Raw genomic sequence first — 14073 nt, 5'->3', positions numbered from 1 at the left:
ACCACCATCCACCGTCCGCCGCCACCACCAACAACCACCGTCCACCACCACCACCATCCACCGTCCACCGCCACCACCACCATCAACCACCCACCACCACCACCGTCCATCACCACCACCACCACTACCGTCCATCACCTCCACCACCCCCGTCAGCCACAACCACCGTCCACTACCACCACCACCACCCACCGTCCGTCGCCACCACCATCCACGACCACCTGCCACCGCCACCACCCACCATCCGCTGCCACCACCATCCACCACCACCCCACCACCACCACCACCATAGTCCACCACCCACCAGCACCGTTCATCACCACCACCACCCATTGTCGGCCTCCATCACGTTTCACCACCCACCACCACAACCGTCCATCACCACCACCCACCGTTCACTGCCTACCACAATCGTCTACCCCCACTCACTTCCATAGTTTATACACACTATCAATTATTTTAGCAGTCTACAAACATTAAATGACTTTTATCTACTTTAATATATATGATAGGTAACTAATTTTCAGTTTATGTAGATGATATCCAGTGTAATGTGTTACAACTTTTTAAATAAACGACAGAGTAATTTTTAAGTGTAAAGGACAAGTTATGTAATTTTGTTTATACTTAAGAACAAAATTTGTCATTAAAGTAATATTAAAAGCTAAAAAAACCATGAAGAAAAATCATACCATTTTCAACATATCCTATACCAAATTAGAATGATTAATGCATCTTTCGTCTGTAACTAGTAAATAGATTTTTCCCTTATTCTGAAAAAAAATGAAATAGATATTATAAACTTTCAATTAACTTGATTTAAAAGTATACTTTTTTAATGATTTTAACTATAGATAAATCATGTTCATTTATCTAAAATTCAAAATTTTCAAATTTCCTTTTAATTCCAATTATGTGGTATTTTAACTTACTCATATTATATAAAAAACTAAAGGTATTAAATAAATAAACTATAAGTTAAAGAAATTAAGGGGGTGTTTGGTAGAGGGAATTGAGGGGTGAGAAATAGAATTGGAAAGAATTCTCTTGTTTGTTTATGAAAGAAAGAGGTGAGAAATGGAAATAAACCATTTCCATTTCTCTGATTTTGTTTCTCTAAAAAAATCGGAGAAATGGATTTCTAGGGTTTCATTTCTCCCATTTTCCTCCTTTTCCTTTCAAACTCTTTCTTTTCTCTCCGTGTATAGAACTCAGGAACACAGCGGTTGTTTTTTCATCTGCGTTTCGACATGTCTTATGCATTCTGTATCCTTTCCTTCAGGCATGCCCAGTGAATCTAATAACCATGTAATAGCGTGTGGTGAGAATCGAAAGCAAATTTCAATAAGGCGAATACATGGAGACTACCATTTCGGGTCGACTCCGTCCTTCACCTAATCGGACTCTTCTTCATTCCAAATCATCAAGTAGTATTATTATTATTATTATTATTAATTCATCAATCAAGTTTCCTCCGATCTAATTGTCATTAGGTTTTGTGATTAGAATAATTAGGCTTTTTTGTTTAAAATGCTAATTTATTAATGAAATTGGCAAATTAGGGTTTGTAGGCTTGTAATTGGGGTTAATTAGTCAAAATAAACACAAGGTACTGATGCAAATTAAGTGTAGACAAATTATGGGTTTTTATTATTGCCCACTAACTGTTTGTTGAAATGCTCCAATGGGTTGTTTCTGTTTGAGTATTTGTGTGTTTCTGAGTTAATTGTTGCATTTTCTGGTGTTATTTGGGTCTAATTTTGCAGGGAAACCATGTGCATGATCTTGGGGATTCTGTGTCCTTTGGGAGGTTCGCATCTGAGTCATTAGCTTGGGATAAATGGTCAGCTTTTCCGCATAAGCGATACGTTGAAGAAGCCAAGAGCTATGCCCAACCTGGATCTGTTGCCCAGAAGAAGGCTTTCTTTGAAGCTCATTACAAAAAAGTTGCTGCTCAAAAGGCGGCTGCAGAAGCAGCGGCTGCTGCTGCTGCTGAACAAGAGAAAGCCAAATCCCAGATTTAAGAAAGAGTTTGTGATTCAAATCATGATGCCCATGATTCACAAGCAATTGAGGAACAGCAGATCATAACTCAACATGCTGCTGATTATAGTTCAACTGTCAATTTGGTTGAACCCCTAATCGAGAAGACTGTAGTTGCTGCTGATGTGAAGAACAAGGAATTGTTAAATAATACTCAGAATCTTGAAGATGATGTTTCTCCTTCGGTTTCTGTTTCAGAGGATAGTAGAACATCTCAAATGGGAAGACCATTGTTGAAGGTTATACTCATTTTCATAACACACATAATCATAACACACATAATTTGATTCTTTATGAAACAATTAGTAAACTCATGTGTTTGATTCTGCTGCAGTCAAAATTAAACACAGACCAAGAAGTTTTGCAGCCGAAGATCAGAAGGAAACCCGTCGTGCCTTCATTTAGGTCAACATCAGTTGGCAAAAAACAGTCACCAGCAAAATATGCAGCTTCTATGCATTCCAGGAAGGAAAACATGGTCACTCCAAGAACCAAAAACTCAAACACAATCGAGTCCATTGATCAAAAGAAATCAGCCCCAAGATCTTTGTACACGTTGATGAAATCCGGTTCAGTTAAAGAACCTTGCAAGTTAAACACCCCAGTGGTTCGAAAGACTGAAAGCACAAAACTTGGTCCAAGTGCTCATTCCACGCCCAAACGCTCTGCAACGCCTATGAAAACGCCATCTAAGGTATTAGTATTAATCCTGAATAGTATTGTTATGATTTCTTTATTTAGCTAAAAACTTATGTTAATTAATCTTGGGTTGCAGGTTACAAATGTTGTGAATAAGCAACAATTAACAACACCTTCTGTAAAACAAAGGTAAATGATTCAAATCATATTGTGAAATTCATTGTTTTTATAAAAGTTAACCTTTTTGGTTTTTATACGTTTTGAAGGATGGAAACACCTGTTCATCCATCAGCTGCTGGAAGCAAAACACCTGGTCAAAAATGGCCCTTTTTATCAGCTGTGTAAGTTGTTATATTATTCAATAATCATCCTTCAGTTCTTGCCTCATATGGGCTATCAAAGTATCTAATTTTTGTAATTTTTTGCTTATTTGTGTACCTATAGTTCAAAGTCCTTGAGTGCGTATAGAAACAAGCTACAGTCGCCAACTGTGTCATCCCCGTTCACCTTGCGAACAGAGGAACGAGCCGCACGAAGAACGAAGGTATGGAGGCTCGTGAAATCTATGAAAAGGTTAGTGATGAGTTGAAAGCTTTACTAGGTATCACTACGAAAAAACGGTTCAAAGCAGCTCATTTGATTGGTAAAAGATGTGGATCTAGGACGTTCTTTTCTTGCGTTGAAAATAGAAGAGAAAATTGAGATGGTCGAGTTGTATACCGATGGTTCAATGGGATAGTTGTGTATGGTTGAAGTATGTTTTGTATGTGAATTGGTTTTAACTATGGTTGATGTTTTTTGCTTAAAAACTATGTTTTGTATGTGAATTGGTTTGATCAATGCATATTTTGGTTGGAATTTATGCATCTTTTTATATGTTTTTTATTTTTTAATAAATATTTGTTATGAAAAAAATACTTGTGCTAATGATAAAGTTGATATAATTCTCTGTTTATTTTCTATGTACCAAACAAGAGAAATGATTCTCAGCTATATTTCTCTACTGAAATCTCTGTACTACCAAACTGAACAGTCAATTCTCATTCTCCAGACCAATTCCCTTTCTCTGCAATTCCATTTCTCTATTCCATTTCTCTGCAATTCCATTCTCTGTACCAAACACCCCCTGATAGATACCAGTTATCTATCTATAGTAAATAAGAGGTTTGGCGCCACAGACTTCTTATTGGACCGTTTGTTTATCCAATCATCCTTGTCCATCTATGGCTTCATACTAACATCCACGTTCCGTCTCATCGATGTAATACAATCCGCTTTTTAGAAAATCAACCAATTGACCCTCAAATTGTTCTTGATTCTTTGTATTCTTCTTTGTAACTCAATGATTTTTCTTCAATCGAACCAGTTTTCCACCGATTGTTACCGGGTCCCTATCAGAACCCTAGGTGGCGGTTGTGGTGGTTGTCTGCTGAAGCGATGAGTGTTACCTACGGTGGTCTGAGTCATTGGCGATGGTGTTCTCTGATGGGGCAAGGTAACCTTGTATCTCTTCATCATCGTTGACCGTCGCTGTCGGGTTCTTCCGTGGAACCCTAGGTGGCGGCGATGTCGGCGTGGTAATGATGTGGTGGGTGGGAGCTGTTATCGCCTGTGATTCGCAGCTTTCTTTGTACGTTCTTCTCTTCAGTGTAACATTTTATTACTAATTTTGATTTTGTTGAATGGGTAGCATCAACAACTATGAAATTCGGGCTTTACAGTCGTTGACTGACTCTTTCTAAACTTCGTACAAGCATATACTTTTTGATTTTTAAACTATATTTATATTTTAGTTTAGTTGGCCCTGAATATATGCTTTTTCACATAGCGGCCTAGATTTGTTCCAGATTCAGGGGTATTGCTGGTATATTTATTTATGTTTTCTATGAGTTAATTTAGATGTTGGCTATCATGATCACTTTAAATAATGAAATTTCGATGATCCAAGTTGTGTCTTGGCGGGGCAATTTCCAGATGGCACTGTTATGGTCTATGCAACCGTGAATTTGCAGCCATCACGTAACCCATATGTTCTCTTTCGGAATCTCGGATATACAGATCTGAGCCTGTTTGTTTTGTTGTGTTCGATTCAATCTAGGAAAAGTCCCCAAAATAAGTTAGTACGTGAAAACCCTTTTATACCCACTTGGAGTTAAAAATCGGATGCTTAGTGTGACTCTAAATTCAAAACTTTTATGCCAATAAATCTATTATTTTTCACATTTTGTTTATTGAATTTATATATATAGTACTCAAATGCATTTTCCACTACATTTTTTTTTGGGATTCTCGATTTGGTAATCGGGTTAGAAATGTTGCTGATACGGTTAACTTGCAATCTTCATATTGATTCAAAGGTATTTTAGGTTTGTTTGCAAATGGTTTCAAATTTATATTTTTACCTTAACAATATGTTAGGTATTTGCTAACGTACATGTTAAGTGATCTGTTTATAGTTGTGGAAAACTTCATAGTTAAACAAATCGATCAGTGTATGTGTGTGTGGGGTGTATTTATATGTATCTTTTTCTTTCTTTTCTATGTGAGTTTTCCGTTTGCACTATTGTTTTCATGATGGCTAATGTGGTTTTGTTGGGGTTTAGTAGTGTTTGGTTTGGGTATTTCTCATCTTGGTTGCTGTTGTTGCTCTCAGATTTAAGGTACATGCTTTTTATTGTTATCGTTTCATTTAATATTTTGCGTACTTATTTAGATATTAGGTAGATCCCCGCAAGATGAACTCCAAAACCATAAAAAAATATCGTCTATACAATTAGGTTATTAATACGAAATATGGCCATGCCATATATTATTGTACTTTTTATTGCAATCGTTTTTGATCGAGCAACAGTTTTGATTTCTTTGTGTTTATGTTGGATGCAGGATTTGGCAAACTGTTGTCTTTGAAAATGGAATTCGTCAGTGAAGAGGTTAGTTATTTTTACATCCTTTTTTCTTATTGTTAGTCTCCTAAGGTTTATTATATGTTAGGCTGCTTTAATTTGTTTATGCCTAATACATGTTGTTTGTTTGCTTTGGGTGCAGCTCTGCTAATATTTCTTCTGCATTCTACATAGGGATGAGATAACACCTGACCGGTACCGGTACCGAAAATACTGATCCCGAATATTGCGAATTTTGTGTACCGGTACCGAAATGCTCGGTTCGGTATCAGTACCGGGATGGTACCAGTATTTAATGTAAAATTCGGGAAATACCGGTACCGAAACCCACAACGTTAGTACCGATTTTGGTACCGGTACCGGTACGAATCGGTATTGGCAATACCAAATTTGTTCATCCCTCATCCTACACATATAATTTGATTTACAACTTAAAAAGTAAGTTTGATATTGTGGTTATTTGCATTTAACGTATATTTTTTTTATCTATAAAGGTAGTCGGCGGGATGCGTGAAATGTTGGGGCTGCTATGGAAAACATTCTTACTTGATACGTATGAGGTATTTATTTGTAATCTTTACTTATTTTATGCGTAGTAATTGGTTATATTCATATTCGTATATTACACAAGGAAACAAGTTGGACAGTTTATATTTAAAGTTATCCTTTTATTTTAATTATTCAAGGTATTCGCTTTCGGGGTCTCAATTCCTCAATGCCAGAAGGTACTGCAGCCTGACGGCGAACCGTCAGCAGAGGATCTTCTTTTGACAGGAAAGGTAAACTGATTGTGTTTAGTTAAGTGGCACCATAGCAGTGTGGTGATGGTGGTGGAAGTTTGGGCCTCTTTTGGAGAATACATCACACTTTCATGCTTCAACGGTATTCTAATCCTGCAAACATATAAGTTTTATCATTCTTTTCAGTTTTGTAATTAGTATATTTAAAGGACTCAGTAAATAATATTTTATAACTTATTCCTATTACATTTTAAAAAGGGATAGTTTGATACCGGACAAAGATTGTTATTAACATTAAAAAAAAAGTCAAAAGAAGCTTAACAAAAATAATAAAGTAAATAACGAAATATAACAATAAAAAGCAATTAAATAAATTAATAATTTGTGTAGCCTTTGTGGAAATTCCCGTTTTTATCTTACATTTATTTGGCCTACAAAATTTTCGTTAAAAACGTGACTAGACTTAAAATAAAAAGGGCCCAACATGATTCAAAGTTGGTCCTGTTTCACATTGCCGACCTGCTGTCACTATTCTTCTTCTTATCTATTCTCTCGCCGGACCACAAGGCACAGCCACCAACCACCCGCCAGCCAGAAAATTTAATACCGTTGGTCCTTTCTTTATAAACGAATAAAAGGTAAACAAAGTCGGCTGGCTGTGAACGTTGTGAGACCGCCAGACCCGACGGAGACATCCAAACACTTTTCCGTCGTCTCCGAACGTTTCGATTGCTTTACCGTCGCCCCGAAAGGTATTCTGTACACGTGGCCAATTCCTATTTGCCTAGAATACATTCGTCCGACATCGATTCCGTTAGGTATAGACATTTTGGGGTTTTTTTCAGTTTGATGGACAAAAGCTTGAGTCACTTTATCAAAATAGACAATTTAAGAATTTTCTCTTTCATTATTGGTTGCTACTTGCTAAATGACAAGAGCAACAAAAAGAAAAAAGAAAAATAATAATTGTGTACAGTATTGAAAGTGACAAGCCATAAATAATAGGACCGCTCTTTTGTTTTTTCTACTGCAAATCTGCAATAACAATTAAAGTGAACTAATGCCTCAATGTTTTTTTCATTATATAAGGCTATTTAATAACCATGAATTCACAAGCCTAACCCTTTTCACTTTGTAAGGTTCTTTTCTTCGATGAGGTTCATCACGGTCTATCAAGCAAACCTTCAATGATGTCTTGTTGAACGTCATACATTAACATTGAAGACAACTAATACGATGTGTTATTGAGTTTCAGGTGAGTATCGTATTTGTAGCTTATTTGTGTTTGTGTGTCAAATAGATGGTTTTGGTTTGAAACCGCCAAACCATCTAAATCAATTATCGGTTTGGTGCATGATTGATTTATTTGTTAAACATACATAACCATTTAACTTATGAGTTTTAAAGTTTTCATACTCTAATTGTTTTTTTTTTAAATTTGCACCAAAAAAGAGTTACATGAAATCGTCCAAACTTGATATGGGTTTGGTTTGTGGTCGGTTTTTTTCCTTTTACTTTTGGTCGGTCTATTTCAAAATGTTCATACTATAACGAGAGGTTTGGATTCTGGTTTAAACAAAAAACCGACCATCTAAACACGAACTGGACTGTAACATTGGTGTGTGTGTGTGCGTGTATATATATATATATATATATGAATGGAGATTACGGGTGTGCACAAAACGAACCAAAAAAAAAATAAAAAATGAATTGAAAAAACCAAACTGAATTAGAAACCAACGGTTAGTTTTGAACTTTAGCAAAAACCAAAATATTGGTTTTGGTTTGGTTTTGTATTTGTTAAGAACCGAAAAAAGCGAACTGAGCCGTAATAACTATAATATCTTAATCGTAACCATTAAACAAAATCTACTGATGACTATTTGTTTAGTTTTAAAATATGGTTAATAACATATATATTTGGTTTCTACATGACTACATACGGTTAATAACTAATAATACTAGTATTAAATGTATCTTTTATTAGCTTTAAATATTTGAATTTCAAAAATTCAATATTCTATTAATCATTAGCTTAAAAAAAATAAAAATATCATGCCCAATTTTAATATTTTTAGTCAAGTTTCTTTTGGCCCAAAAGTTTTTGGTTTGATTAGCAAAACCGAAAAACCCATCCAAAATTGAACCAGACGCAAAATCGAAAACCGGAAAAACCGAAGCCGAACGGTTTAAAAAAAATCATAAAACCGAAAGTTTGGTTTTTGGTTCGGTTTTTAGTAAAAAACCGCACCACGCACACCCCTAATGGAGATGGGGTTTCCATTATGAATACTCTAATTTGGACGATTATGATTTTATACAACATTGGTCCCTCTCGTTATTATTTAACTACAAAGGGTACGCCTTAACAAACCTTGATCATTGTGTTAAAGTGCTTCTTCCGAAACAGAACGCACAGCATACCATCTGTCAGCTCATCCTTCAAGCAAGATACATCCTTCAAGCAAGATAGCCTGCATTTATCAAAACAAGACAGCTAAATAATGCTAAATTATAATATGATACAAATGTGAATGCCTTTTAATAAATAAAACATACCCATGCTTTGTGAATTGAGCTGTTTGTCCTAAAAAACTTGCTATCAATCCCGCTAACAGAAAAACAAACACATTAGCATTTGACAAGTGTTCACATTAACAGTCGCTAAGTTTATACATTGATCACTGGGAATTGAGCCATCGTCTACAGTCATGTCAGATAGTTTATCGTGCGAATTTGATCTGATGGTATTGACAGCAAATTCACAAGACAAACTCAAAATCACTGGCAATAATAAAATAAAATAGAGAAGAAAACCCGCGCTAGTAATAATTACAGATAGCAATTAATGCACATCTATCGTTATCGTTCTGCAACAAGATCGTCTTCTCATGGCTGAAGAAGTTGATAGTTTTTGTTTTGTACTTCTTTCCGTTCGTTGCCTGTCTTAGCACTCGTCGCTCCGTCAGTAGCCATCGTCGATTGAAGTGGTTTTGTAATGGTTAAAACTCTAACCACAATTTAATAATATAGCATTAACCTGTTTAAAAGTTATGGGATTTCGTTGGTACATTTCATTAAAACCCGTTTAGGGTTTATGTTAGTTTAATTTGGGCCTTTCTCAAATACACCATGGGTTGACACAAATTAGCTATTGACTTAGTGATGTTTTGTTCTTATTTATCATTTTAGATAAGTTGGACCTGAATTCGGTCACATACCACCATCCGGGTCAAACACGAACCAACACTCGCTTATTTCTTGTTTTCTTTATATCTAGAGTTACATATCGTAATTTTTTGTAATTTTGGTTCGGTTCTTCTTAGTTTTGATTATAGTTTTTATATTTTGAGTTTTTAGGATTTTTCATATAATTTGGTCGCTTCAATTATTTCACATGCAACTTCTTTCTCATTAACTCGCCTATTATCAAAGGTGAGTAATCACATCCCTTTTTTATACGTTTTATTGGGGGCTTTATGCGTACAAAAATAATTGTTTACCGTATATCAATATCTCGACTACCAATCTAGTAATTGCGTGTTGTGTGATTTATTTGATTAACGGATACATGCTATATTACTTGATGTCTATTGTTTTTGGGTAGTTAGTATCTCATCCCCTTCCTCATAGTATGATCATATGCCGTCCTAGTACTAAGCCTAGTGTCGGGAAAAAGACATTAATTGTTTATATTAATTGTTGTGGTTCACAATCGCAATAGAATTGGAATGTTTATCTATTTATTATATTATATCAAATCGTGGTTGCTCGCTCAACACATGGTGTTGACAATCTATATTATTTTTACGCATATTATAGTTGTCTTTTTAATGATTGAAAGTTTGGAGATTATTTAGAGTTGACCATAGGTTATTAAAATAAATGACAATTATTTTGTGTTTTTCATTCGGGTAATGTAATAATAATGGTTAATGTAATAATAATGGTTGTTTTTGTTTATTTAAATGCTTTGAGTATCGATTTGAAATGAGATGATTAGATGTTGTCACTAATTAAAATAATGTCTTTAAGCTACGGCGTGTGTAACACCCGACTTTAAGAGAAATACGTCGGGGCGTTATGTATAGATCACTGATAAATTCGTAACACCATTAAAGTGAAGTGAATATATTTATTTCATTTCATTAACTTGCAAGTACACAATAGTTTAGAAATAAAACAAGTAACATTATGTTAGTGCATCGTTTTGGTCGTCTTGAGTCTTTGTAACTTATGTAATTTGTTTTTATATCAATGTAAGGGCATTTGGTAATTACCAGACCTATTTGTTAAGTTTATCAGCTCAATCGTTAAATCTGTTTAACGAATGATGCTATACGCGTTTATTAGTGTCCATTCGTTAAGGATGTTTAACGAATGGACCTTATCGTTATTACTTCGTATCCATTCGTCATGGAATGTTGACGAATGAGGTATAGCGAATGAGTCATTCGTTATACTAATTATTTTATGTATTCTATGAAGATGAATGAGGCTATTCGTTATGGATTGTGTAACGAATGATATATATAGGCTGTTCATAACCTCATAATTTGACACGTGTTTATATTTTCTCTCTCAAGCCATTACTCTGCCAAAATCATTACTCTACACTTCGTTCATATAATCTATTGCTAATCACCTACACATATCAAATAACTAGACCCTAGATTTATATATCGGTATGAATTAATGCATTAAGCTCAAGCTCAAGCTCTCTCACATTACATCGACAATGACAACTATTATTCGTTTAAATAAAACCTAGAGCCAATGTAATTTTCTAGATTCTTGCACATCATCGTTTTAACCTGTAGCACGTTTAAAATAATAACATGTGTTAACATAATGTTGGTGAGATTTCATAAGTTTGTTATATATATATATATATATATATATATATATATATATATATATATATATATATATATATATAGAGAGAGAGAGAGAGAGAGAGAGAGAGAGAGAGAGAGAGAGAGAGAGAGGGTGGGGTTATAAAGTGGAATGTGTCTAAGAAGTGTAAGAAGTAATATGATGCGCTGGATATGTTGATCTGACGGTGGATAAATGTGTTTAATATGTGATGTTTTATTTTAGTTGGGGTGTGTTTATTGTGCGGTGTGTTTTATTAGATCTAATGGTGAAACACACTTTTTAGGAAAAATCTACTTATTATAACCTTGCTCTCTTTCTCTCTCTCTCTCTCTCTCTCACTCTTTCTCTCTCTCTCTCTCTCTATATATATACACACAAAAAAACACACACTTGCAGGTAACCCGTGTGATGTGGCGACAGTGACAACTTCCACTGTCGACGATTCTTCTGTTACATAATAGTGGATTGTGGTTTCTCAATTTTGATATGGTTTTTCATTGATCTGATTAACCAATTCATAATTACACGTTGACGAGGACTAAATTGTGGATTTGTTAGATGGTTTGATTCTACCATGTTTAAAAGATCTCTTGAAATAATTCGAAAGACCATTCTTAATTTATCTATATATACAAAACATATATGAGATATGGTACAATACAGAATGTAATATCCAACTCTTATGCTACTGCAATATAAAGTTAACCATAATATTAATTATATCCCTGAATGTAGCAAGCATGCTAGTATTGCGTATAACGATAAAATATCTGCAAAACATTCATCGTTTACAACCATAAAGCATTCGAAAAACCACCATCAACCATAGTACGATGCATCAAAACACTGTCAAACCATTGTGATAGATAAATAAAAGACAACACAAATAGAAACTTCTAACTACTTTAATGGCTCTAACCATACCTCATGTGGCATTGCTCCCAACTCCAACCACTTTGCCATCCTTTGCAACCTTTTATTAATTTAATCAACTGCTTTCTTCCTTTTTTCTATTGGTGGTCCTATCTGTTTGTGATGTAACATAGGGGCGAGCAAATAACCAAATTGGTCATTGTTCGGTTAACGGGTCAAAGCTGGCAAGTGGTGACCGCCAACAATAACTTGAAGCTGGCAAGTGGTGACTCATCAACAATAACTTGATGAGCAGTTAAACTATATCGAGCAGCCTATTGAGATAGTGGACCGTAAGTAAAAGCAACTTCGTCATAAAGTTATTCCTCTAGTTAAAGTGATATGGAAGCATCGTAAAGGATCGGACGCTACTTGGGAAGTTGAAGAAGAGATGCGCAAGTTTGACCCAGATTTGTTTAAGTAAGAGTTAGGTTTTGGGGACGAAACCTCTTTTAAGGAGGGTAGAATTATAACATCCTGAAATTCTCTTGGTTAATAATAAATATTAATTGCGCCGGAAGAATTAATTTAAGTTAGTAGAATAATATTAATAAAGATAACAGGATCGTGGGCTAGATATAAATAATTAATTATGGAATTGATATGGAATGGGCCTAAGGTCCATAGGCTTAGAGAGAATTAGTACCCCCTTAAACCCTAAATCCTTTCATCTCCATCATTTTACACCTTAGCCTACACCATCAAAAACACACACTTAAGCCAAACACTCTCTACTCAATTCCATTCAACAATCCAAGGCCAACCGAAGGTAAGAAATCATTTATCTCAGCTGACCCAACATTTTAGAACCCGATACCGAAGCCCCGTGATGCCGAATGAGCTATTTGAATCTAGATCTAGCTTTATCCGGATGTTTAATCGACCAAAAACGAGCTTAAGGGCCACCTTAGCTCAGATTTGGACACCCAGAATCTACCCAAGTCATAAACGATCAAACTCCGGCCAACCATGGAGGTTAACGGCGGTTGACGGCGCCAGAATCGATGAAAAACCCTAAAAACACGAAATAATAAAGCTGAACTGAACATAGGGTGTATAAGTTCATGTTCTGTATAAGTAAAGACCGTATAAGTATATGAAGCGTATATGTACATGTAACGTGTAAGTGTATGCAGCGTATATGTATATGTAACGCTTATGCATATTAGCATATATGTATATATGTCGTGTATGTATGTATGCTATATATGTGTATGTATCATATATGTATATGTAACACATATGTATATGTATGACTTATACGCTAGAACGAATTATACGTTGGAAATAACATACACGCCCTAAAATGTATACAGACCTGAGTGATTTTCCAAATAAACGAAAGATATACAATGTAAACGTACGTAAACGATAGATATAGACTTATATAATACATGAGCTAAGAATATGTAAATAATTAATAATAAAAGATAAGGTTTAAAATGGGAAATATAATATAACTAGGAGTAGTTAAAGTGATGCTTGTTAATTGTTAGACAATTAGCCGTGCACAGCTCAAGAAGGGCATAACCATAAATTCAGAAAGGAATCGTTTACATGTTAGTTTTGGCATAACCGTAAATTCAGAAAGGCATACCTAAATTAGGGCTGTCCAAAATGCTCGCCGCTCGTTCGTCGTTCGCTCGAAAATTTCTCAAAAAATGCCAGGTCGATTTCGGCTCGCTTCAGTTTAAAATCAATCCAAGCACGAGCAAAGCCTCGCTCGGTTTAGCTCGGTTCGTTTTGCTCGAATTATTTTTTATTTATTAGTTTTATATATAAACTTTATGAATATATATAAAAGTATACTATTTTTTTAATGTTTTTAAAATTTCAATCTTTTGTGTTAAATTCAAAGTTCAAATTTAAACCATAGCCGCTGTATATGTTTTGTTGTTAACTTTGAGTTTTATACATTTTAAAGGTGGAACTTTAAACAATTTAAAGTTGAAAGTCTT

At 35.0% G+C, this 14073-nt stretch overlaps 1 pseudogene across 1 annotated transcript; it reads left to right on the top strand.

Moving 5' to 3' along the window:
- The first annotated feature begins 1251 nt into the window (after positions 1 to 1251).
- LOC143546017 (uncharacterized) lies at positions 1252 to 4424 on the top strand (annotated as a pseudogene). Its single transcript, XR_013137540.1, has 7 exons — positions 1252 to 1308; positions 1767 to 2282; positions 2378 to 2737; positions 2819 to 2871; positions 2949 to 3023; positions 3127 to 3255; positions 4373 to 4424. The product of XR_013137540.1 is annotated as an uncharacterized LOC143546017 (transcript).
- The last annotated feature ends 9649 nt before the right edge of the window (positions 4425 to 14073 follow it).

This window comes from Bidens hawaiensis, unplaced genomic scaffold (assembly GCF_021521415.1).
Source record: "Bidens hawaiensis isolate Kalapana, Puna unplaced genomic scaffold, B.hawaiensis_p1.1 tig00014159_1, whole genome shotgun sequence".
Classification (NCBI taxonomy): Eukaryota; Viridiplantae; Streptophyta; class Magnoliopsida; order Asterales; family Asteraceae; genus Bidens; species Bidens hawaiensis.
This window is presented reverse-complemented; position numbering and strand designations above follow the sequence as displayed.